The following is a 26,069-nucleotide window of genomic DNA, read 5'->3' on the forward strand; positions in this document are numbered from 1 at the left end:
ATTTAAGAAAAATGATACCTGATTTCTGGAAACACAATATGCATCAAATGTTCCTTTCCCCTCCACCCCAAATGCATAGAACGTAGATTTTGAGCTTTCAGTTTTAAAGCATGCCCAGGGGTCCTTGGAAGAACACTAGACATTAGCAGCTCAAGCTGAACTCCTCAGCATCACAAAGTGAGCCATTTGGAGCGATATCTGCACTGCAGGCATTCTGTTGTCTGTAATGACAAATAAAACCCAGTCAGATCTTCCCATACCAGAGCTGATTCATACTGTCATGAACAAGTTTCTGTAAGTTAAAATTCACTGTGCTTATAGAGAAGAGCTTTAAATTTGCAATGACCAAAACATGACTTGTTTAAATATGAAAATAATAGTCATTCATCTAAATAATTTTTCTGGTAAAAAATTTTGAATTTTGGAAAGAGTAACTTATTGTTAGACTCAATTGTATTTAATGCTGTCATGAATTTTCTATACAAAAGGGCTAAAAAGCACATTAATGGTACATATTGTGAAACAAGCTGAAAAAGATTCTAAGATATTATCAGTAAAACCAAAGAGAAGGTAAAGTAAAAGCACTTTACATCACCTTTTCATCATCAAAACACTCGTGATATAAAAAGTACTAGAGTAAAGCAATCCATCTGATCAAAAAATAATTGAAAGTTTATATAACTATGTAGCTAGTAGAAAACAGAAACCTGGAAAAAAGATGCAATAAGGAGACAAAAATGGTTTAGCACAGCTTTGAATTGTATGCTTAGAGGCCTTTGTCGCCCATCCATTTTAGGTGACTTAATGTGTAACATTACGTCCTTTTCTGATCATTCATTATTAGAAAAAGGATGAGAAATCTGAGATGGTTCAAAGCAATATAGAAAAAAATAAATAAAATCAACTGGTAGATAGAAGTGACTGATTTGCAGGGCAAATTTACGTTTCAGATGCTTCATGTCTTTATTGCAATAGAAGTTTTTAAGGTTTTGCATTTGTTTCCTGTATTGACTTCAGTGAGTACATTAATAGACTTTCATAGAAACAACTGTGAATTGCTGGCAGGAAAAGAAAAGAAGAGCGAAATCACAATTGAGGGATACTTGGAGGAAGTGAGACCAACATTAACTATTACTATAGAAAGTGAGATAAAAATAGAACATAAGGAAAGTATTTCCTTGCCCTTTGGCTTTCACGCCAGTGAAAGCATTTTCATTTACACTTTTAAATCTGCACAGAACAAGCCAAAGCATCCAAGTGATGATGAAAGAAAAGGGGGACACAATTTCTATCCCAGTTTCCTGATTCTTCGAAGGTCTGGGACCACTGAAGTCAGTCTTACTCCTTTTCCCAGAAAAATTCTGTGCTCATCTTTAATCCTCATCATGGAAAAGGTTTAAGAAACTGTTTCTTATCTACTTCCCAAAGTCAGAAGTGGAGTGCACCCTCCCTTGCATAAGCAGATTTTCGAAGTCCTCTTGAAATAGAACTGATACCAGGAAGGGGAATCTGAAAAGAGACACCTAATTAGACTGCTCTTAAAAGGTAGTTGACTATTACATTAGCGTTGTCTACTGAACAAGTTATAGTGTATGCTTTGTTGTGTTTGCTGATTGATGGAAATGTAAAAACAAAACACATCTTCATTTTAGTCCTATCCTCATGGATCTGTAGGAGTATATTGTGTATATTGTGCTTAAGGCAAATTGTCAACTGGGAATTAGCTTTCATGGAAGGCAAAATCAAATTCATCAGGAAGCCACTATACGTTAGCGTTCTATAGTGAAGCAATTGTTACCTAGTTTAATAATGAAGAAAAATAATTTTTTTAATATCTTTCCATTTTTAAACTGAGGGTAGAAATCAAAGTGGAGGTAGAAATCGCATAGCTGAACTGAAGTGTTTATGTTCATCTGATTAATTTCTATTACTTCTTGAAGGAAAAGATATCTAAAATCTGACAATTATCCCTGTGTTTTCCACCTTCTCATTGCCTTGACATTTTTTTTTCTCTGTTTCCTTATTCTTTTTAAAGGCAAAGATACTTAGAAGTTCTGTTTTCCTCTTGGATTTCCAAGTGAACATTGTGATTATTTGAATAAGTAAGTAATTTAGATTCTTATTTACATGGTCCCAAGGTTGCATTTTTTTTCTGATATTCATTGAAGATTTACCTTTGTGAACACTTGACATTTCAAGGGTGGCAATGAAATAGTATGTCTTGGAAGAGTTTCATAACATGGTCTTTGGATTTTAACAGTTACTGAGGGTAGGAAAGCCCATAGAGGAAGAAACTATTTAAAATGTCCACCCTTATCCTGAAAACAATACTAATTAACAAAACAAAATGAAATGAAATCAGCATTTCTTACAAAAGGAACAGGCTAAAAGAATACATGAGACCTTGTAATATATGCATGTTTTATTAAAATAATTAATGGCCAGATTCTATCCATTACTTAGACATTTCATTCTGTAATGAGGCTCCAGTAATGACCAGATACCTGTTTTAGGAAGGTTTAGTAGCTGGCACCATACTTCTCTGCAGCTGTCCCTCTTCTGGCCCCTTTCTGTAGTCTTCTGTGATGGAGGAACTTCTTCATTATCAGTATCTGTCTCTTTTGAATGCAACAATTTTGCATGTGTTCCTTTCTAAGGGACACTTTATCACATTGTGGAGCAATGCCTAATCTGCATGGCTAATAATGAAGATGACAGTTTATAATTTTGCACAAAGTGAACTTCTTTAAGTGGTATGTTCATATGTATGTAAAGATTATTTCAATAAGCACCATCATGACTACTGTTCTAGTCACTAACATCTAAGAAAGGTGAGAATCCAAGCACTTATCCCAAACTGAAACCTCTCTTCCCAGCACCACCAGCAGAGAATGTTTTGACAAGTGTAGCTGAAAATCACTGGGGTGTTATCTGTGAAATATTTTAGAAGAGCTTTCTTTGATGGAGGGTAGAAAGAAGAATTATCTTCTTATATCTCCCTTCCTTGCCCCAGCGAAATGAATTTGAAAATCTTAATAGAATATTTCTACAGAAAACATCAACATAGATTTTGGGGGGTTAAGAAAAATATTATTCAGTTACCTCTTTTCCTTTTGTGATGGGCATGAAGTCTGATCAACAACTTTGCAACAACCATAATGGCACAGAGCAATTATTTAATTTCAAATTCTCTGTTAACATTTTATTTTTGTCTGCATTTCTTTCCCAACACACAACTGAGAAAACAATGTTCTCATACAACTTTCAGCCTCTTTCAGTGTATGCCTTTGGATAAGGTTTCACACTGCAATTTTCAACCTTTGTCATTAGAGCTGTGAGACACATGTCATTGAGAAGGGAATTCCAAAACAACTGACTACAGAAGGTTGCACAGTATGAGTTTGGTGATACTACACTTCTTATCTCTCTAGAGGAAGTTTCTGAGTAGAGTGTGGCAAACGTTTAAGAGGGTTGTTAATATCCATGTTAGTGTCTATTGAAATAAATTTTTTTAAAAGTTTGGTGTCTAAATGTGTTTTAATAATACTTATTCTGTTCCTCAAACAAAAGTCCAGCCCTACTCATTATTTAAAACCATGCTTAATTATATACATTAATCCATTTTTATTTGTTTTGTTTGTTTGCTTGTTTGTTTTAATGAAAAACCTGCCTCACTGCTCTCTCTGGAAAAAACAGCAGAAAGCAAAAGAAGACAGCCCTGCCTAGTTTTTCTGGTTAACTTAAAACTGCAAGGAGAAGCTCCATTCACTAGTGCAGAAACTCCCTTACAGAAATGTAAGTTTTCCAGAGCAAATTTTGTGTAAGGTTTTCTGTTCTCTTCTGCTTTTCTTATTTACTTTCTTGTTCCCTAAAGGTGGTAAACTTTATTCTGATCTACCTCCTACCATTGACCTGGTAGCACATTGTCGTATTTTCTTATCTGTTTGATTTTCATCACTTGCTCTTATCTGTTTTACAAAATATGTGCACAATTATCTTACCCTTAAGGTTAACACAGCAGTGGTCTATCCAGTCTTCACAAATATTGTTTATTTTTGATTTCTTGGCTTTGAATGTGAGCCAGACCACTAAGCAGTTAGACCGGTGATCACGACTGTGGATGTTGAAATAACCACAGAAAGGTTTTACCACCATTCTGTGATGATCAGTCTTTCTGCACACTTTATTTCCCATTTCTGTTACGCTCCTTCGAATGACTGGGTCAAGTGCAATGCCGGGAGGGAAGGAGAGACTGCCTTTTCCATTAAAGCACAAACGAGCATGTTGGGGCAGAAAGGTTTGGAGACCTCAGGGTGTGGTGGAAATAGCACAAACCTGGGAGTGTGCAGCTCCTGCAAAGAGATTGAGAGACCACAGGAAAGAGCAAGGATCAAACAGACAGATTTCTGAGGGCATGAAAATAATGTACCAGGGCCCAGAGGTGATAAAGGCAGAGCTTGCTGCAGCTGAGAAAGACCTTGATTTGCTTGCCTAGGAGAAAGACACAATGAGCAGGCAGACAGCTGATTTTAGAAAACGTTTTCATTTCTATTCTGTCTTCTCTACTTGCTTTGAGTTCACTCAAATAATGTTTCTTGCAATTATTGTGATTACTATTAATTGTATCAGTAACAGAAGTTTTGGAAACCTTTTTGTCTCTTGTTGGAGTTCCTTTTCAGGGGTGATGTAGGTAGGTCCACCTCGAGGTTTCACTCAATACAAAGTCCTGCCACAGGAACATATCAGACTATGTATGGATGGTAAAACAAAATAAGTTTCCTACCTAAGCTAAACATTCAGATATGTTTGTTCAAACAGCACTGTTACATTTTTATCTATTTTCTCTTGTGCAGCTCTTGAGCATCCAGATGAATTGTGAGCTAGGTTTCTGATCTCCCTCCTAAAATTTTTGAATACTCCTAAGTAATCAAAAAAACAGAAGGAGGTGTCTTTTTCTGGGGACAAGCAGTGTAGCTACTGTTAGTTTTCCTGCTAAATAATTTCTGACTTGAGTGTGATCACAATGTAGTCTACATCCAGCAGTACATCTTTTAAGACAAAATGGCTGGTGATAATCCATTTATTAGCTATTCCTTTCTCATTTGTATGGCCTGATGACCAATCTGCCTGTGCTTGGCATTTTTCTTAAGTACAGATTAGGTTTTGTTGGTAACAGAACAGTTTCTTTTGCTTATGAAACCATCTTTCCTCTTGTGGGGTCTTTGAACCCTTTAATGACTGTAACAAAGCTATGCATTGGGTCTTCCATCCCATCATATATTATTTGTTATTATTTTGGTTTTCAGGGCATAATTCTGCCTCTGATACTATGAACCTCATGATATTTTTCTGACATGTTGAGAATTATCATCTGTAATACTAAGTGCCTCGAATAAAGGTGATGAAGTTTCTTTATAGTATAAAATGTGACTAAAATCCAAGCTTCTTTTTGTTTGTTTGGTTTTTTTTTTCATATTACTGTCATTCTTGTATAGCCTCCAATTCATGCTAACTCTCTAGCATTAGTATTATATTTGATACCCAATGAAGATGAAATTATTCCCCTCCTTGTTTTCCCTCAATTCCATTGTTATTCAAAAGGAATTTGAAACAATTGGTAATTTTATATTCTTTGCATTTACTGTTTTCTGTACTATGTGTAAATTGACTGTAATCCTTTGAAAAAAGACAGTGTTTAGTTGCTGCTTACCCAAATAGTGAGCTGGGTGAAGCTGTGACATGGTATTGTGTTTGTCAGAGAACCTGGGAAATTTCCCAGATCCGAAGTTTTCTTTGCCTTTGGTATCTTTTTCCTTCAGGAGTCATTTGATTTATTATTTTACATTCTGCTACTGTGTCTCAGTGACTCAGCTTGTACTTCAGATTAGTTTTCTGTGTGTATTTTTTTTTCTGAGGCTATTTCTCCTGTTTTGTTTCTTCTTTATATTTAAGAAGTCAGTTTGTATTTCCTGATTAAAGAAAGTCCTTAATTTCATCCATTTCCTCTTTACCCCAAAGCAAGCTATGACAGATTGTGAAACATTTGTTTCCATCTGCTCTTCAAAGTAGTTTCTTATTCCTGGTTCTATTTGTAGAAAGGTTTCAAAGTTTTATAGGTAAACACTTCACATTTTGAGAGCATTTTTCTTTGTTTTTCGTGATCATACCCTCCATTTTCTCAGATTCTCCATTGTTTCCTTCCACCCTTGCACTTTTAATTTAAACCACATTTCTGCTGCTACATGGTTTTATTCATATTTTTCTCTGTGCTAACTTCCTCTAAGTAGACCAAAATGTTATGAATTTTTATCTCTTTAGAGATTAATTTATCATATTTTCTGTAGTATATGCTGTTTCCTACTCTGATAGCTGGCTGTAGATGGCTCTATATCCATTACAATATTCAAGTGTATTCACTTCTTTCATAGCTAATCAGACTAGATTTTTTTTTTTTTTTTTTTTTTTAATGAAAGCTAATTTTTTGTTAAAAAGCAATACGATTTCTTGTAAGTCAGCCAATGGTATTTCATGTTGTCCCTTCATGGATACTCAGTGTTTTCTGTCAGTGATTTACCTTACTGGATTTTTCATTCTCTCTTTGTTTTAATTTTCAGCACATTTCTTTTTCCTTCCACTTTTCCTGTAGATTGAATAGTATTATTCCTGTCTTGTAGATTGAATAGTATTATTCCTGTCTTGTAGATTAAGGCCTTGAAATTTACACTAACTTTTTTTTCATTTTGGTTCAAGAATACTACATCTGAAGAAAAAGTATGGAGCTCTTTAACCTCTAATTCCATAACAGTTTTACTTTCGCAGGTTGTAAGACGGAGCATACAGCTATCAGTGAAAGCTACCTCTTCAGACTATAGTAAAACAGTGCAATTTTTCAGTATTTTCCCATTCACATGCAAGCATTTTGCTATGTAACTTAACCATTACTGAACTTTGAGCTAAGATCTTCTTGAGCTACTCAAACTAAAATGCATCTTTTCTTGTCCTGATACAATTAATTTAGAATGCATTAACATAAGAGTAGTTACCTTTTTCTGTAATGTATATTATATTGTACTCATTAAAGCTGATTTTCATTTTCTAGTTCATTGTTCCCGATCACTTTACCAGATTAACCTGTTCCAAATTTCCAAGTTTAGAGATCATTGTGAGGATAAACCTGAAATAACTTTGTGGTATCACGCTTCTCTCCTTTTCCACTTAATTAGAATACAAATGAGCAGTGCTGAACTTCAGGTGGGATATTGAGGCATCTTGATTTCACTTTTTTCCCACTGTGAAACTTAACTGTTTGTTCTCTCTCTTCTTGTCAGTGCTGTTATTTGTTGCAACGCTGTCTTTAGCAAGACAACCTTTCCCAAAGACTCCATGAAGGTTCGCACACACTGCATCAGGCAGTTCTCTTTTATCCACTACTTCATCAATACTTTCAAGCAATCTTAGTGCATTTTTGTATCCCTACTTGTACCTCTTCTCATAGACACATGTTCTATATTAAGTCATGCCTCACTTCACTCAGCTACTTCCTAATGTTGGTTTCATGCCATTACCTTCACAAACAGACCGTTTCAACTCTCTTTATGCAGGGCTCCCGTTTTGTTTTCACCTGGCCTTCCCTGACCTGATCTCAGTGAGGTCAAGAGCTGTTCTGAAATCCCATTAATCCCAACCAAGATTGCACCACATCTGGCCATCAGTATTGGGCTAGCTGCTGTCTTCAAATACTGCATGGTCAGCTGTTTCTGTAAAGCACCACAGAAAATCTTGTATATTAAGGAGTCTGGAAAAGCCGAAGAGCATATGGCCTAAGATATAAGCATTTACAAAGGTTCATGAATGTCAAACTTTTTTTCTTTTTTTCACAATTTGACTTATTTTCTGTAATCCTTCCCTCACAAATACAGTGAGATTACATGATTTTTGAAAATACAGCTTGAAATATACTATTACAGTAATCAAGATGCCTTGTCAACTTGCAAAACTGATTAAAACACTTAAACACTTAAACACCAGGCTTAAAACACTTAAAGATAAACTTTAAGAGAATTAACCAAAATTTTCAAGAACATAAATATGAAGCTTGGACACTCAGACTACTACAACTCCATCTTAGTGAGGTCAGAAGGTTGTTAATTTTAAAGACAGCCTAGATTATTTTCCTTTTTTTCCTATACTTTTCATGAGCCCCTCACTGGAACAAAACCAGGAGAGTCACTCAGAAAATTTCTTATTATTTCCAGTGGGAGTTAAATCAATTTGCCTTTCAATATCAGAAATAGAAAGACCGTACTGAATATGTTTCTAAGAATCAAGAAAAAAAAGACATTGTGTTTCAGAATCTTTCACTACTAGGAAAATTGCCTTAAATCTACTAACAACATCAAGTAAAAATTTACTGCAATTCATTTTTTTTGAGACTCTCATCTTACAGCAGTTCGTTTGGATCAGCTCAGTTGTCCATTAGCACCACTAGCTCCCATTTGCTATTATCTGGGAGCAACACTTCAGAAGAGAGCAAAAGAGGACAATGTGTAGTAACTGTTGCCCATTTCAACTTCCAACTTCCAAAAGAAAGCCAAGTTACTGCATTTAATAGCCCTCTGATGAACTTCTTTTCCCATGAAGTTGTCTAATTGCATTTTAACTCACATAGACTTTTGAAATGTAAAGCATCCCATAGCAGTTAGCTTCAGGTTTGTAGGGTAGAGGTAATTTTTTAAGCTGTATCTGTATATACTTGGAAGATATACTTAGAGAAAACAGACAAGATATGTTTCTGAGTAGAGAACATGGAGAAGCTTTTTACCTGCACAGAGAGAAGCAAAGATAACTTTCCTTCAAAAATTAAAAAGAAACTTAAATGTCTCCTTTCAGAAGCCACATATCTGAGAGGAGCAGATTGCCACCAAGTAGACCAGAAAGCTGAGAAGAGTTGCACAAAAACTCACATCTTGATTCCTTTTTTCCCTCCTTTCTGTTTCTTCAACAGAAAAACTGTGATTAAAAAAATATTCTTTTTACACTGTTGCTTAGCATTCATTGCATTCTGGTTGGAACAACTGGGGTTTTTGGTGTCTTTTGGTTCGGGTTTTTTGTTTGGTTGGTTTTGTTTGTTTGTTTGTTTTGTGTCAAGTGTTTTTTGTTTGTTTTGGTTTTTTCCAGATTCACATTAGTGTATCTGGGGAGAAAAAAATCAGCTATTCTTCCTTGGCTTGTTTATAATTAATAAAATGCCATGTTCATAGAACAATTTCCTGAGTAACCTGTTCATAATTTGTTTCTCATCTGGCCTGACACTAGTCTTAGTATGGAAAGAAGTCTTTGGGTCAGTGGGTGTGGCAGGTTTGAGGAACCGTTTGTGCAGATCCTAAAAAATCCCCTTTCCTAAAGCCTTTTCCATAATCAGTAAAGTTATAGTTTGCTGAAATACTTATCTAGCTTTTGTGCTGTAACAGTTATATTTCACAAAGGCTTGTTCTTAATCAGAAGTATCAATTAATTCTTTTCTCTATCTCTCACCAACCTTTGACTTGTATGTCTTGCGGCATTGCAGGGAATTTCTGGTTTGGCAGTATTTTTGTCTTGTAAAACTTCCAATATAATTTGATTGGACTTGATTTTAAGCAGAAAACATGCTGAAAATTTGAAAAGAGAATGCTCTGAAGGAAAGTATACATCAGCCTGGGAAAAAAGTCAGCCTGGTTTTCTCAGCCAGGTGTAATTTTCCTTGTTCAGTTTGTCAGGCCTTTTCTGTGTCACTGGGTGACAGACACTTACTCCCATCTTGGCTATATGAATAAGCACTCTGGCACCTAAGCTATGCTTCTCAATGCTGAAATTCTGAAGCTGCTGCCAAGAGATAGCACTGGAACTAGTGTGGCCATACCAGCAAGGCAGGGCAGCAGATCTGCTCTGAGTCTTGCACGACATTAGTGTTGCCATCCTGACTCCACAACATGAGCCTACCAAGCTGGTGTGTTGCTTGACTTCTCCTCCTTTGCCTGTGTTAACAAAGAATCCTTCATCATATTCTCAAGTTTCTCAATTGCTTCATGTTCAGTCTGACAGTTATGGGGAATTGTGGCTGCTTTCTAGTTTCTGATTTACTCTTTTTTTTTTTTTAATTATTTGTGCTTTTAAATACTTGTGTCTATATTTAAGTCCTCACCATCCTAGATTTCTTGCTAAAAGTAACGTGCTCTGTTTACTGGTCTTCTAAGTACATAGTTACATGTATGTCTCATGAAAATATCTGCAGGTGTTAGAAATAACTTCTTCATTGCAGGGGGTTGGAATAAATGACCTTTAAGGGTGTCCCTTCCAACCCACTCTATCATTCTGTGATTAAATCTCATAATCTGGTGGGTTGATGTTTACTATGAGGGGTTGTACTAATCAACTGGTATTGTAGGAGTTACATCTGCATCACAGGAATAATTTTGACAGGTGCAATCTCCATCACAGAAATAATTTGAACAGGTGCAATGCACCAATTAAAACATAAACTAACACAAAATGCCTAGATTCACTCCAGCAGTTTTTTGTTTGTTTTTTTTTTTTTTCAGAATCCTAAAGTCAATTTGCAATTAATTTAATACTAAAGCAGAAATGACAGATGATCTAATTGTTAATGTGGTACAAGTTTAGAAAGACATTAGAGTAGCATTCTGGAGAACTGTTGCACATAATTGCTCAGGTGTTCAGAACACATTCCATTCCCCCTGCTGTGCAAGGACTTCTGTTCCTAGATTTTCTTTCAATGGTTCCCCCAGAAGTGGGATTAAAAGTAGAAACTTAATGATAATGAATTGAATTGTTCACATCTAAAGGGGGCTGATTGGCAGGATGCCGAAGACAAAGAGATCCCTGACGATGGTTGAAAAAACAAAAGTAATTGGATTACACAAAGAAAATAAGATAAACATTCATTAAAATTACCGTAACAGACTGTGATTAATGAGCATACACAAGTGCAAGCAGTGCACATTCTTTAGGCCCTGCAAGGCCTACATCCAGTGGTATAATTAATAATTTTTAATTGTTTAGTAAGTAATTGTTATGCGCTTCCCAGTTCAAAAGACATGCACTTGTTTTCCCTAACCTGATTTTATCTGTGACTACTATGGAGTCATCAAAGGTATTGTAATTGGTAATGAAATTCGGCCTGCCCTTTTTTTGACTGTGAAATTCAAGTTTATGTTGTTCTACTTGGAAAAGTCTTCACAGAACTTGAAGAATCCACCACAGAGGAAAGTTCCATGTATCTGTTCTTACCTTAATATAGTGAAAAAAAAAATCATGTTTGGACACTAGAACATTTAAAGCTGGTGGAAACAGCTGTTTTTGTACATTGGGTGAAACTTGAGTTCTGTGGGTTACATAAGTTTGTTCAACCAGAGTCTGGTAAATGAGTCAAAATACTCTGATGAACTAGTGATAAAATCAACCAAAATGTAGTTTTGAGTTTTGCTTAGGGACTGAGATGACCTGTTGTAGGTTTTTTTAAGTTCTCAAAATGCTTTGATTGCTATGACAGCTGTAGATCCAGGCCTAAGTTATAAACTGCACACGAGAATCAATCTGAAAACTCCCTATCTGTCCTTTGGTTCCAAAATCCTTAACAATGTGGTTCAAGAGTTCCTGAGAGCAAGAGAGCAGGTGGTGTTTAAATATATACAACATTCAGAAAAAGTGATCCTTTTAAGGTTCTTAAGTTCTGTGTCCTTCATAGATCTTCTGCCTGGATGACAGCTTAGCAGTCACAAGATGCCATACTACTGTGCTTGGATGCAAAAGAGCCCTGCAGGCTTTTGGAACTATTTCTGATTACACGGTTGGTGCTCGTGGGGAAGAGCAGTGAGTTTGGGGAGAATAACAAAAAGCAATGCTTGCAATTCTGAAGTCCTATGGGAGAAGATCTGGAGAGGAGTAAATCTAACTCCTGGAGTCCTTGGGAAACCTGCCAAATGTATTAGTTCACGCTGTTTACCAATGCACTCCTCGCTGTCCACAGTGAACTCTCTCAGCAACCGCAGCAGAAGATCGTCAGGTCTTCGCGTTGCTGGGAGCACTAGTTGTGCTAGAGACTACATTTCAGTATATACATTACAGCAGTGGGAAATTTGTAAGCCCTCTTCCTAAATATTGTATCCCTGGCTGGCCAAAATCAATGATGAGCATCAATGTCAGCACTGTCACCACTCAATGTCATCAATTTTATTGTTCCTTAAGATTGTGTTTCTGAGGGTTTTCATCCTTATTGTCAATGCAGAACTACTGTACTGACATTATTACCCAGCATAGTTGCCCTGTGGGGATTTTGAAAACTTGTGTGAAAAAGTTTACATTTTCTGTAATGTTCCCTTCAGAACCCAATCATATTGGCAGAAAGCAACAGGTGATTCATAGGTTGGTGATGGATGTTGAGCAGGGTAGGTGATAAAGGATGGCACATCTGCCTATTTTCTGCTGAAATGCCTTCTTTTCCTGACTGATATGTCCAGTTTGAGTATTTGGGGCCACGGACACATTCTTGCCAAAAGCTACTATGACTCTTTACTATAAAACAGTGCTTCTGATATCCAAATTCTGTGACCCAAGAAGAAAATCTCTGACACTTTTTCTTTTTAGTAAGTCTTTGCCTCAAAAGATGGTTGTCTGTGGTATCAGTGGCACTTGCTCAGAGCTGTATGTGTTCCGTGCTCCCAGAGCAAGTTGTAAACTTCAGTGCTCATAGTGATACAAAATTACTACAATACTACAATTACTACTAAGGCAGGCAAAATAAATCTGGATTTTTGTTTGTTTGTTTGTTTGTTTTTTTGTTTGTTTTTTTCTGAACCTGGCAAACTATGGAAACTCATCCAAAACTTAGTCACTGGAAAATGCTGTCCTCTCACCTCTGCAGATGCTTTGAACCATTTTTGAAAAAACTGGCTTTTCTGCATAGATTGTGAAATGAAGATACTGATGTCCTTCCATCTTCTCTCTTCTGTAACTCAAATTGGCAAGTATCAAGCAAAGATATTTCAGACCCCCTTATGTCAGGAGGAATGAGAGTAGTTCCATGAAGCTGGGAGAAGAAACATGCATTCTGAAGGGAAAAAGATTTATCTCAAGGAAATTAACTTGAAGAATCAACTCAGGTTTTAGAATGAAAAACACATGCATGGAGATTGCAGTTGAGTTTTAGTAGAATTTTTCTTAATTTCTTGAATTTGGAAAGGTGCACATAGATTTCTTTGACGTCTTCTTTGCACCTTTCTTTATATGCTAGAACATGATCCAGGTTTCTCTATAGTCCAGACACATACGACATTAGTGATGGGGCTAGAAAGTCTTTTTTCAAGTGCAATAAACATCCACTACTGTCTGCCAGAACGCGAGGCATGAAGAGTGGACCCAGCTCTGTGGAAACACAAATGTTATTGTTGGGAGTTCTGTTGTTTGATCTCATGTTCCTTAGCTATAGCACAGGTGTTGATTCTTAATATCTTCTGTGGTTCCATGTCAATGTTTATCTTTCAAATCACAGTACACTTTACGTGCTGATGGACATAAGGGTCCTATTGTAGCCACAGTAAATTCCACAGGGATACTAGGAACAAGCATCTGACATTATCACACGAATGGTTTCCCCAATGGGATTCTTTTTAATTAGTTAAGTGGATCAAAGTCTTTTTGAAAAATTCTTAAAATATAGATGACATTTGACCATCATCGGTAAAGGTATCATAATCCTAGTCCTGCTATTTTAGGAAGAAATGTTGTGGGTTTTTTTTTAAAAAAAAAAGAAATTGTGTCAAGCCACACATACAAAGTTTATTCCTTCACAGAGGCTTGGAATGAATTAAACTAGAAAGGTGAAGGATGGACCCATCAGAAGACTTTTGAGTAAAAGCTATATTTCTTGTACAGCGGACTGAGGAAATGACCAGGTTCACAGATCCAAACCAGTTTCTATCATAGTTTTATAAAAATTCTCTGTGTTTACTAACACTCTCTCCATGCCTTATGTGCCTTGTCAGTGTGTGGGCTGTGGTTTGAAACCTTGTGATGAGTTAAGCTTTAATGACTAAATGGAACAAGTGATCTTAGGGGGTTTTGAGGCAATACTACCAGGGAGCCCTTATAGTTTCACACAAATAAATCAAACTCCCAGCTCAGGTTAACATCACATGGGATATAATGTCACTCTGCACATATGCAATAAACTCAATGCATTGTGTAGTGGGCATGGGGATGATTTATGTAAGAATTTACCTGAGTGTTTTCCCAGATGCCCGAAGATTTCAGCTTTTGGAAAAGCAGCTGTTTGCCATGAAAACCATGTTACTGACTGATTGATGGGCTCTTGGGGCCATTGAAACTGAGGACTTGAGCCCTGAGCTATATCCCTGTCCTAAAATAGTTTTAGCGTAAATAAGCTGCAATCAGATCCTATGCAAAATGAGCACAATATGCCTTCTCCACATCTAATGTAACTATGGGATCCTTCTCATCTCCCTGAGGGAAATGGGCCATAGAAGGACACTCCTGAGGTATTTTACACTGGCAAGATCCCTGGATTTCCTTGTGGGGTAAATCCCCAGCTAGTGGACCTTGTCTCATTAACTCTCAACAGTTAGAATGGGATCTGCACAGTCACACGGGGGTGCAACGTACTGCTGTTATTAGATGAGATGTTGATTTACCAAATGGGTTTTCTAGCATCAAAAGGAATAGTAAACCCCTCTCATGCTTCTAAAACTAAGGAGAAAATGATGACCATGAAACTGGAGAATGAAAACTACGGGGGGTTACTCTTCAGCTTAAACAGGACAACAGTTGTAGTCACACCTTGGCCTTTTCGATAACTGACTTTCCTGACATCAGTTTTGATACTGCTGAGTGCAATGGAAAGTTCTTTTTTTTTTTCTTTTTTTAAAAAAACTTACTGTTTTGTGTTTTTTTTTTTTACTTGAATTATGCATCTTATTTAAAGTTCCTAGCTCAAATACCTATCAGTTACAAACTGAAATCAGTCCATTAAAGTTCATATGTCAATACTGATTTACACACAGAAAGGCTAGGACTAGAGGCTTGATTTTCCAGTGATTTTCAATTTGTCTTCTTGTGTATTTGTTTGAAAACTAAGTTTAAATTACTTCTCGCTATAAGGATAAGTGAGCTCAATTCCGATATTCAGGCATTTTGTATCTATTTTGTATGCAGTGAAATGCAATGTAACGGAGAGGTACAAAGCTGGGAAAATAGAAGACTCTCTTTCCTGGAACTCCTACAGTAACTGGACTTTTTTATGATTCTCTATTTGCTTCTTGCAGGCACACCAGCATACTCTTCTCTCATACTGATCAGAGAGTGTAAAAATGCTTTTTTAATAGGTACTTAGGTAAATGAGTGTATTTAACACTACTTTTTGTGTGTAAAACAAAAGTAAAAATTTCCTTTTTCTAATCTTTCAGGCTTCATCTCAAAAAGATGAGCCACTCCCTCTGCTGGGGATATTTCTGCAAACTGCTCCATAAATGAAAAGGATGTTAATTTTTTTCAGGGAAATACTACAAATACTTCTAAGGTCACATAAAACCTTAGCAGTGTTATCACATACAAACATTTCTCAAGAGTGTTTAAGTATATTTATGCTGGTTTATACTCTCAAAATACCTACTTCATTAAAAAAAAAAAAGAAAGAAAAAAGAAAAAGAAGAAGAATCAGAAAAAATAAAATGTAAAGCTTTCTTAGCTGACCAGTTTTAGGTATTTTTCTTTTCACATATTTGTAACTTTATTTGCAGTTTGCCAAAGAGAACTGGCTGATCATCCATCAGAGGGAGATTTTCATTTTATTAGAGCTATAGATTAAGTTTAACCTGGACAAGAGCAGCAGGTTTTTTACCTTCTGTTAGCACTCCAAAACCATCTGGAGGGCAATGATTGTCATGAAAAGAAGTTTAGGTCATTCCTGGCTTTTGTTCAGTTACTGGCCTTTTGGATGAAGCTCCAGTGGATTCCAGAGAATGTCTCTGATGGGATGCCAGGAAGTGTTCCGATATATATTTATGCATATATCATTTTCTCAGTCAAGCTGAAAATGTGTGAAAACACTTGTATTTTTTTAAAAATAAGTGTTTTTTAAAAGATACAGAAAAAAGGGGTACAAGATCAGGTTATCTGTCCACTACATTTCTGTTCTTGTCTATCTACTATGGCAATAATTCATTTGCCTGTATCAAGCACGTCTGAAAGGAGGGTACATGTTTCAGAGACAAGGAAGTTTCGATAAGCTCTCTGAAACGAGTTATTCAGGTGGAGGAAAGAGACTCCAAATTAAGGCTGCTGGAGACAAGGGAGCAGATCTTGCCCGTTATACATTTTGGTTGGTAGCCAGGGTTCCTATCATGCTGCATGTATGGAAGATCAAAGTGCACGTATATGACTGAAGACTGGCCACAGCTGCCGTCTTTCTAGGCAAGAGTGCCAAAAGAAATGAAGGTAAACTGACACTAGATGGTACAGGAAACAAAGTACACAATTCTATTGGGAATCACGCCAGTTAAGCTCTGGTTTTCATGGAACACCTTCCTTTATTTTTTAACTTACATCATTGGCAAAATAAATGAAAAAAAAAAGTGGAAAGAATTTGTTCTGAAAAGGTAAAATGGAAGTTGCATCATCCCCATAATTTTCCCCCAGTTTGTCTGCAGAATTTTAACTTGATTTAGAACAGTTTGGGTTCAAACACACTCCTAAGTCAATTTTTTTCATTGAATTTTGAAGAATGAAATGCTCAGCCCAGTATTAGTGTCTTTGTGGTGTTTTTGTTGTTTTAGTGACAAGAAGACAGTATAAAACCACTAAATGAATGCTGAATTCTAACAGCCTTATATTGAAAAGTACTAATTTCATTGAGACTACTTGAATAGAGTGTAGACTTTAAATACACCTGAATAGGGCAAAAACTGCAATGGTAATTCTACTGAGAATAGACTACATGACTGGCACTTACGTGCTTTGAAATTTCTACCAACTTATTTTCCTTCTAACATCCATTGGTAATCAGAAGGAATCCTAATGGTCATGGTTGTCAGTGGTGAAGATGGTCATATATCATGATTCACTCAATATTTCTTAGCTATGACTGACTTTGATTTTTTCCTGTGCTCAGGGTCTCTTTCTACCATTCTTTTGTGCAATGTACACAAGTAACAAAAGATGGAACATTTGAGAACCAAGAAACAGGTTAGTTTCTTGAAAGCTGGAGGATCCAGCACAACTAAGAATTATGTAAGTGTTTTGTAGGAAAAAGGGAAAAGAGATGAGAAAAGTGATTATATACTAGTTAGAAAAAGGTGTACATACTGACATCCAACTTTTTAAAAGTAAGAAAAAAAAAAAAACCAACCTGCAAAACTAGAGGTCACTATTAATAAAGCAATTTCAGGGTGAAATTGTAGAACTATGTAATTGTAAAAATATTTAACAAATAAACTATGAGATTTTAGGAAAATTCTTGCAGACAGAATCTTTGAGAAAACTGTAGAAGACCCGAGGAACTCCACAGAAGCCAAGGAATTAACTTCAGCTTTACATAAGACCTTGTATATTTAAGACTTCATTAAAATTCAAATTACTAAAGGGGAAAAAATCAAGCAAAACTATATACTTACTTTTGAGACTGTTATACTCAGCCTCTCTAAAGTACCTAATTAGTATGTTTCAGTGCATTAAAAAATCTTTCTGTTTAGACTAACCCCTTTTAATATGACAGAAGCAGTAGCTGAGCTTAGGGATGTTGTGCAGTATACACAGAACATAGGGAAATGGCACTGAGTTATGAAGTCAAACCTCTTGTTGACATTAGTACCACATATTTGTTCAGTTTAATGCAAATATCAAAAAAAGCTTTTAAGTTGTTACTGTTAAGTTCTATGCTAGGAATGCGTATACCTCTAATCCAAGCCCCTTTACTAGTGTTGTGGTGTATAACATGACTCTTTTCAAATATTTCTCGGTGGAATATGGCTGTGTTACCATTCCCACACCCCAGATAAAACTAGAGGTTGATAGAAGCAAGAAAAAGTATGAACTCAGCAAAGCCATTAGGTCCATACCCGAAGTTGGATAAATACTAAATCGAGCACTAAAAACTACAAATGTGTTTTCACAGTATTTTACGTTGAGGGAAGGAAGAATCACTATTAATTTATCCATGGTAAAAGGAACATGCTGGTAGCTATACGATGGGCTAAGTTAACGGTTTAATAAATTCAGAAAGCGGATAGGTGGTGAAGGTAGGGCAATGTGTTCTGCCTGCTGAACATACAGCTGCTACTTTAGCAAATGCAGCGGTCATTCTTGCTTCTCTCCTGTGGCTCTTCCAGGTGTTTCAGTGAACACAACATCTGGAGGATAGCGCACAGTTATACTCAGGTCATCTATTGTTCTGTGGATTGCAAATGAAGTCCAGTCAGTTTAACTGTGTGTTTGCTGGAAAAGCAACATTAAAAATTATAAAGCCAGAAGTAGTCAATAGTTTCTCCAGCTAAAACAAACTGAGATTAAATTTAAAAATTGAATAGCATACTTCACCTTATAACCTATGCATCTTCTGTGTGACCACAACCACTGCTACTGTCTTTGAGCCTGGAACATTATGTGATAGCACAAAATGGCCATTCTGCAGAGAACCTGAGCCCAGAGCCTATGCCAGCTCACAACGGGTCACAACTTTGCCTCCATTATTTTCCATTTGCCTGTCTTCTCATAGCAGCTTTATCAAATGTATAAGCTGAAGTATGGCTGCCTGATACTGTGGTTGTTCTAGTCGTGCAAAATGAGGCAAAAATAGTCTAGAAATATGTGGAGTTTGTTCATATATTGTAGGAGTATCCTGGAAGTGTGTGTGCATGTATGTAGCTACTTTTGACTGAAAGGATTAGTGTCCTAAAGGAAATGTGTTTTCTGTTTAATGTTCTGTGACTTACATTTCTGTAGTAAAAGAGATGCAATTTCCATTTAATAGATTTGGATATTAAAACATGTTCATATGATACAATCTTATTTGATCCTTGCAGATCACTGTTCACAAGAGTCTTCAATAAAAAAAACCTCAGATTTCTTATGTACAACTCTTCAAAATGAAAGACTCAGAAACAGAATTTTCAGTCCCCTTGCATGTTAAACATTGTGCACCTGGAAATTCCAACCAGGAATGTTAGCAGATATATTCCATTTACATTTAACTGGTAAATCTTTGCACTGAAATCTTTTCACCTTGGCCAGATATAAACAATTTTCAATAAACTGTGAGAAGACGCATCTGTAATGTTGGAATGCTTAAGCATTATGTACTTATACTGATGTCTCAAAGTAACAGTATCTATGAACATAGCATATGTGTCTGTATATGTGTGTGAGTGCATGTATATTACATTCTGACCCCTAGAAAAGTTTTAGCCTGGTTGCTCAAAGTTTTAAGAATTATTTTCAGTCTGAAAAAATTTGGAAACTACAGCCGAAGTTACAAATAAAGGAAAATAAATTTCAAAGTGAGAATATTTAGTTGTCTTTTATCAGAACTACACTTATATATAAAACCTCAGTTGTTCACATTCTTTTAGCAAATAGAAAAGATTCACCATTGCTGACAGCCCTCAGGTTGTGTAGCATAGAAAAAATGGAAAACCTTCTTTGCACATGTAGACCATTCTACCCTAAAGGATAGGTTTTCTGGAAACTGAATTAGTATCCTCTTGTGCAGTTTTCCTTCTCTAGCCCAGCTTTGCAAGCTTCCCACACACCTTTCAGATTATTTTCGTCATGAAATTACATGCAAATAAAGGGAGTTCAGTTTGGAACAGTTTTAAAGGTCTCATAGTTAAGAGTCTAAATCTTACACGAATGTGACTTTATGTACTTATGCATTTCTTTCAGACCTGGCCTTGGATATTTAACATTCACTATGGCTTGCACTTTAATAACAACTTCTTTTGAGGGAGTGTGTCCTAAAGTGACAGAGCAGGTCAGACACAGAGCTAGAGAGATAACTCTGATGTTCCACCTTATATTGTAGAGTCATAGTCACTTCCAATGTACTATTCTTTCAGCCACTCAATGTAGATAAAACCTCCATGCTTTCTTTTGCTCAGAGAATGAATTATCATGTTTTTGTTGTTAAACTGATGACATATATGATCTACACAATGTATTCCTTCTATAACTGTCAGTAATATTTTTTAAGTCTGTTGCAAAAGCAGGTGCATGGGGGTTTTTTTCTTTTCATTTTGAAATGTAATAAAGTCAGTTTTTGGCCTCAAGCAATACTAGGATTTAAAATAGGAACTACTTTGAAGCAACATGAAGTTGCACCCAGCCTCCAGGTTATTAAATGTGTTTTCTCTCTCTGGCTTCCTAAATGCACCTCATTGTTGAATGGAATTCTAACTGTAAGATTTAGTTGTAGGCATTTCAGCTGGCCTTCCTTTAAAAATAGATAATGATTCACCCACAACTTCAAAACACACTAAGCGGATTTGGGGACAGGGAACAAAGAAAAACATTTTTTTATTTCTAGATCACAAGGAGGAATAAACAAATTAACAGTATTTCAAGAGAAGCAATAATGTGCCTGATGGGTGGGTCATCTCAGAGATCTGGGCAGGTAGAACCAGGCTTGAGCCTTCATGGGCTTTATTTGAAGCACAGCTTGGTTTGTGCAATTCAGCATCAATAATAGCCTGTTCTTTTAAAATATGTTGGTAAATAAACATTCCATTCCAGCAAGCTTGCCTTTCCAGTTGAGGTAGGATATTCTCATAACCAGGATCAATTGATAAACTTCAGCACTTTCAAAACTGAGCGTCTGGATACGAAAGCAAAATGGAAACAGAAGTATTACACAGAACTTGCAATGTTACTGTTCAGTTTGCATGAATTTAAATCATATTTCCCAGGAGATTTGTAGTGTACCTAGAAAGCTCTGAACTCTGTGATTACATTAAATAAAATCTTTTGCAAAAGCAGTCATATACTATGGAGGTACTAGCTGTAAATTCACAACAAAGCCAACTAGCCAACTTCTATATTTCAAATAAATACCATAGATACTGCTATAACAGTATCCTCTAGCAAAAAAAAAAAAAAGAGCCAAAGTGTATAAATCAATTAAGAATATTACTATTTTACTTTGATGAGGGGTAGAGACAGCTCAGCTAGGACAGTTAAAGGCACACTGAGGGGACAAGGAGGAGGAAGATGCATAGCCATTCTTTATATTCATTCCACAGACAGGAGGTTTCAATTTCCAGAGCTGTCAGTTTACCCTTTTTTTTTTTTTTTTTTACTTCTTCTGTATGCAATTAAAAAGACTTTAAAAGGTACATTTCATTGTTTCAATATTTTCTTTTTAAGAAATGTTTCAGCTTTTTTTCTTCTTGTAGACTTGCTCCAGAATGCTAATATCTTCTCCCTCAGCTACACTCCAAACCCAAGCAAAATCATGTTAGAGCAAGTAATGCTTTCTGAATGAAAGTTTTATTTTCTCACACAGCCAAAATGAGTTATATTGCACCTGCATGAATGATGTTTCCCTTATTTTATAAAACTGGAAGACAGCCAAGTTGTACAACATTTCTGTAGGTGCAGAGTTTTTTCACACGCTTCTTCCCAGCACCATCTGCTTCAATGCTTTGGGTGTTCCCCTCAGGTAGGTCAAAATTTAAAACATGTTAGTACTCAGATTGACCACACCCAGAGATAATACACCTTTTTTTTTTTTTTTTTACAATGGTTGCTTTAGCCAGATATGACAAAGTGATCTATGTTAGTTATTTCTTGAACTTTGCACAACTCTGTTAGTGGATGTTAGTGGATGTCAGGGGTAGCTGATCCACAGCAAAACATTAGGCACTAAAAAAAAAGAAAAAAAGAAAAAAAAAAGAATTGGACTAAGGAAATGGAAAGCTGAATGAGCTCAGTATTCCAACTAGATTATTATCTTTTTATTTTTAGCCCTGGATGGTAAGAGACATTGAACTGGAATGCATAATAAATGGTGTAGAGAACTGTAATTTTACTATCATGTCATGCTGAAGTTCACAGGTAGAGTGGGATGTGGGAATCTAGTTTGCAATGACCATGCTCTACCTCCTCCAACAATGAACTTCATTTCCCGCTGGTCTCAACACATCACATTTTGCAGCAGCTTTCTCACACAAAAATGAACTAAATCCAGCTCCACAGTGGGAGGGTCTGTCTATCTGGGGTGTAAAACAATTCAATTCTAGTAAATTTTCTGTCTGTTTTTCTGCTTAAAACAGCTTTTGTTTGGTTAATTGGTGCCGTAGGCAGATAACCAATTTTCTCCTGTGGAGGGATTAGCAGAATTCCATTGTTGAGATATTCTAATTGTTAATTTGCATGCTTGAGAAAGATTATAGTGTTGATTGTGAAACCTACCAGGGTTGAGTTTTTGTGTGTGTGAACATTGTAGAGAAAATAGTTTTTTGTGCTCAATTAATATCTACACAGTATCAAACATTGGACGACTTCAAACATAATTATGAAGCATATTTAAAAAACCTAGAAGCATATTTAAAGTCCCTAATTCTCCTCTTTGGGAAAATTTATGGCTAGCTCTGTCTCCAGAGGAAGTTAGATAAACCCTAAGGCTGAAAATTCCTCTAAAAGCTGTTAAGCTCACAAAGGATTGCAGGAGCCCAGCAAACCTGCCACTGTTCTCAGCTCATGTATTCGAGGAGTTCCTTTTCTTTATCTTTACCTTTCTTTTCACAGTGAATTATTAACTTGAGCTGTATAACTGCAGGTAAAGTCCTACAGAAAATGGGGCATCTTGAAGTTTTTATATGAATTAACAGGTTGTGATAAACTGTAGACAGGGGTGGAACATCATTTTCCTATATTCCTGACAGCTCATGAGAAAATTACTGTCTTATCAGGTCTGGGAATTTTATCCCATTGTGCTAACTTGGGCTAAAACTTCTTTGAGCATTAGGCACTGTTTTTGGAAAATGCAAGAGAACTTTCAGTTTCTTCTTCAGGAGAACATTGACACATTTATAGATGGTATCAGTCACTGTTAATTTTAATCCCTTCATTATTCCACTGCTTGTGCTCTGTTAGTATAGGAATAGTGACAGGAGGAGATCTGGTATTTTGAATTTCTTATGCAAAATGTCCTGCTCCCCTGTGGTCTGTTGGAGCCTTTACAGCTGTGATGCGTGATTGCAAATTTACTGCAAAATGTCCTCACATTAGAAGGTTTCTTCCTAGAGTAGCGGAACTCCTTACACCAGAAAATGGAAATTAAAGACCATCTCCAACTTATGGATAAGTAAAGCTTTTTGAGTGTTACAGGCAAGTCCTGTAGATGGTGGGAGAGTACAAGGACAAGGCAGACTAAAACAGTGGAGGGAAGATGGATCAAGTGCATGGAACAATAGCTACTGTGAAAAACCATTCACCGGAAGTCAGAAACTAAGAAATGTCTGAGTGGTGGCGGAACAGAAGGCAGTCGCTGCCTTCTTCCGAGCCCCTGAAATAAGAAATTTAAAAATGGAATCTAGGAGAGTTGTTTTTTTTGTTTGTTGTTTTGTTTTGCTTGTTTGCTTGTTTTAGTTACTTGTTTGGTTTTGGGTTTTTTTGGTTGTGTTTGGGTTTGTTGGGGGGGGGGGGTTATTTTTGTTTGTTTGTTTTTTAATCTTGGTTTAAGATCCTAAGATTCCTCATATAAAGTAAACTTCAAATAATTATATACTGGTAAGCTCTACACAACAAAAGGTTTGTTGTTGGTTGTTTTTTTGTTTTGTTGGGGTTTTTTGTGTTTTTTTGTTGTTTGTTTGTTTGTTTGTTTGTTTTTTAGATGATTGAGAGGAAGGGAAAAATGAGAGGATTAAAGCAAACCAAATGCAATAAAAAGTTTAATGCAAACATAGACAGATGAACATTTTATTTTCTGTCTTAAGTACATTTCATAACACGAGACAAATATCTCTGTGAGCACTATAAATTTTACTGATGATTGCATTAGGACTTCTGGAGGAGCCTTTTTTCTTTTTTTAATGTGTACTGGCTTAGTTCCTTGCCATCACAAACAACTGATTCTTCTTAATGACTCCAGCTGGACCAAATTCCAATAGGACAGTTAGATGACATGTCACTAAAAAGCTAATATTATGTTCATCTGTAATTAGCATGTTAAATAATGTCTGCATGTTGCACAAAAGATTTTTTTTGTCAACAGTAAGCAGTATAGGAATATTACATAGGAAAAGTGCCTTGGAGGTAGGTGTTCATGATGCCTGACACAACTGGTGGATGACATAGAGGTTTTGTGTGCACAAAGAATTTGTAGATGGACAGTTACACAATTACTGAAGCCTCTTTTCTAGACTGTTAGGCAACATCATGTTAGATTAAGAACAGACATTGTTTAGATTCAAGAGGCAAAAGTCAATAGTATTCTTCATGAATGATCAGTTGCTGTGTTATAGTTTGTGTTATTTTAGCACCCCAACATTTTGTACTGACATTGAGATTGTTCACTGATCACCATTTATGAGATCACTTCCATAAACTAGGAATTTTTCCTAAAGATAGAACAAATATAGACCTCAATGTAGATCCTTCTCCCATTAGGTGAAGTGGTATAAAAACAGACCATTTAGATAATCCAAATCTGAAATGGTAGAGAATAGCACAGGGCAAATAAAACCCAAAAAACTTGACCTTAAATGACTGCCTTAGCCATTGGGACATGGCTGAACTGCTGTGGTCCTGATTAAAATGGAAAAGACTCAGTAGCCATGAAGCTGAGGAATCTTATGTGTGAGAATTGGCCATTGCAGCCAGTGGTGCAAAAGATGAATCCACTCTGGGAAAAGACTCTGGGAAAAAACTGCTGTTTCCTCTTTGCTCATATTAATTCAAGCCCTTTGCAAAATGCTTCCAGACTAGACAGGCTCTTTAGTTTTTTTCCTGATCAATGAATGTCATTCAACCATTACTATTATTAGATTGCTCACACTTAACACCACTAGAATAACCTTGAGCTGATGGTTTATATGTTTTATATATTTTTAATTTTGACTACATAGCTGCATAATCACTTACCAATCCTCAGTGCCAATGGAACAATCACTGTGAAACTGTGAACAAGGTTTAAGACACAGAAGACACAGACAAAAGAGATATTTACAGACTGAATTAGGTGGGTTTTTTTATTTGGTTTGGTTTGGGGTTTGTTGGTTTGGTTTGGTTTGGTTTGGTTTTTTGGTGGGGGGTTGTTTGGTTGGGTTTTGTTGGGTTTTTTGTTGTTGTTGTTTTGGGGGTTTTTTTGTTTGTTTTTCAAGTTGGATATGTAGCATGTCTGAGATTCTTATGTTTAATATCCTTTATGACCTTCTGAGAAAGAAAATGTAAAAACTCATCTGGTCTTGGAATATTTAAAGTCTTGACTCTATGTTTCTGTTCTAGATCCTGTATCTTAGGCAATGGCATCCCAGCAGCCTCCAGGGCTGGGATCCAAAATTAGATGGTAACCTAAACAAAATTTTTTTCACAGTCCTTTTGAAATACTATGATTTTCATCAAAGAACATTGTCTTGCCATTTCCAGGTCTGCATGCTTTCATATAAGAAAGGCTGGATAGAAACTTTAGATTCCTGGACAGTTATGTTCTTGGAGGCTTGAGCACCTTCTTCTGTACCATGGCTCTGATCTCAGTCCAACAAGGACAAAAATTAAGGCCTGACATTATTAATTGACAAGGTATTTTATCTAAGAAAATGCAAAACTGTACATTTTGAGTAGTATGTATGGAAGAAAGCTGTCATTTTGAAATTCAGCTTTGATTGTTCACTGACCATGATTAGTCAGGCACAAGTAATTTTAATAGACTGTCTGTAGATCAGAAATAGCACTGGGCCTCAAGTCAAATTAGAGTAGTCCCAGACTGCACTGTATGCAGTTTACTAGGTCACAGTAAAAAACTTCATTAGTAGTAAAACATGTCAAATTAGTCACTTAAGAATGTA

At 36.2% G+C, this 26,069-nt stretch overlaps 1 long non-coding RNA gene across 1 annotated transcript in view; it reads left to right on the forward strand.

Moving 5' to 3' along the window:
* The first annotated feature begins 3,665 nt into the window (after positions 1-3,665).
* Positions 3,666-26,069, forward strand: part of LOC135578579 (uncharacterized) — a 39,853-nt gene continuing 17,449 nt past the window's right edge. The window contains exon 1 of the long non-coding RNA XR_010470373.1: positions 3,666-3,795. This is a non-coding gene — a long non-coding RNA (uncharacterized LOC135578579). The remainder of the gene's footprint in view (positions 3,796-26,069) is intronic.

Source organism: Columba livia, chromosome 2, assembly GCF_036013475.1.
Source record: "Columba livia isolate bColLiv1 breed racing homer chromosome 2, bColLiv1.pat.W.v2, whole genome shotgun sequence".
In the NCBI taxonomy this organism is placed as follows: domain Eukaryota; kingdom Metazoa; phylum Chordata; class Aves; order Columbiformes; family Columbidae; genus Columba; species Columba livia.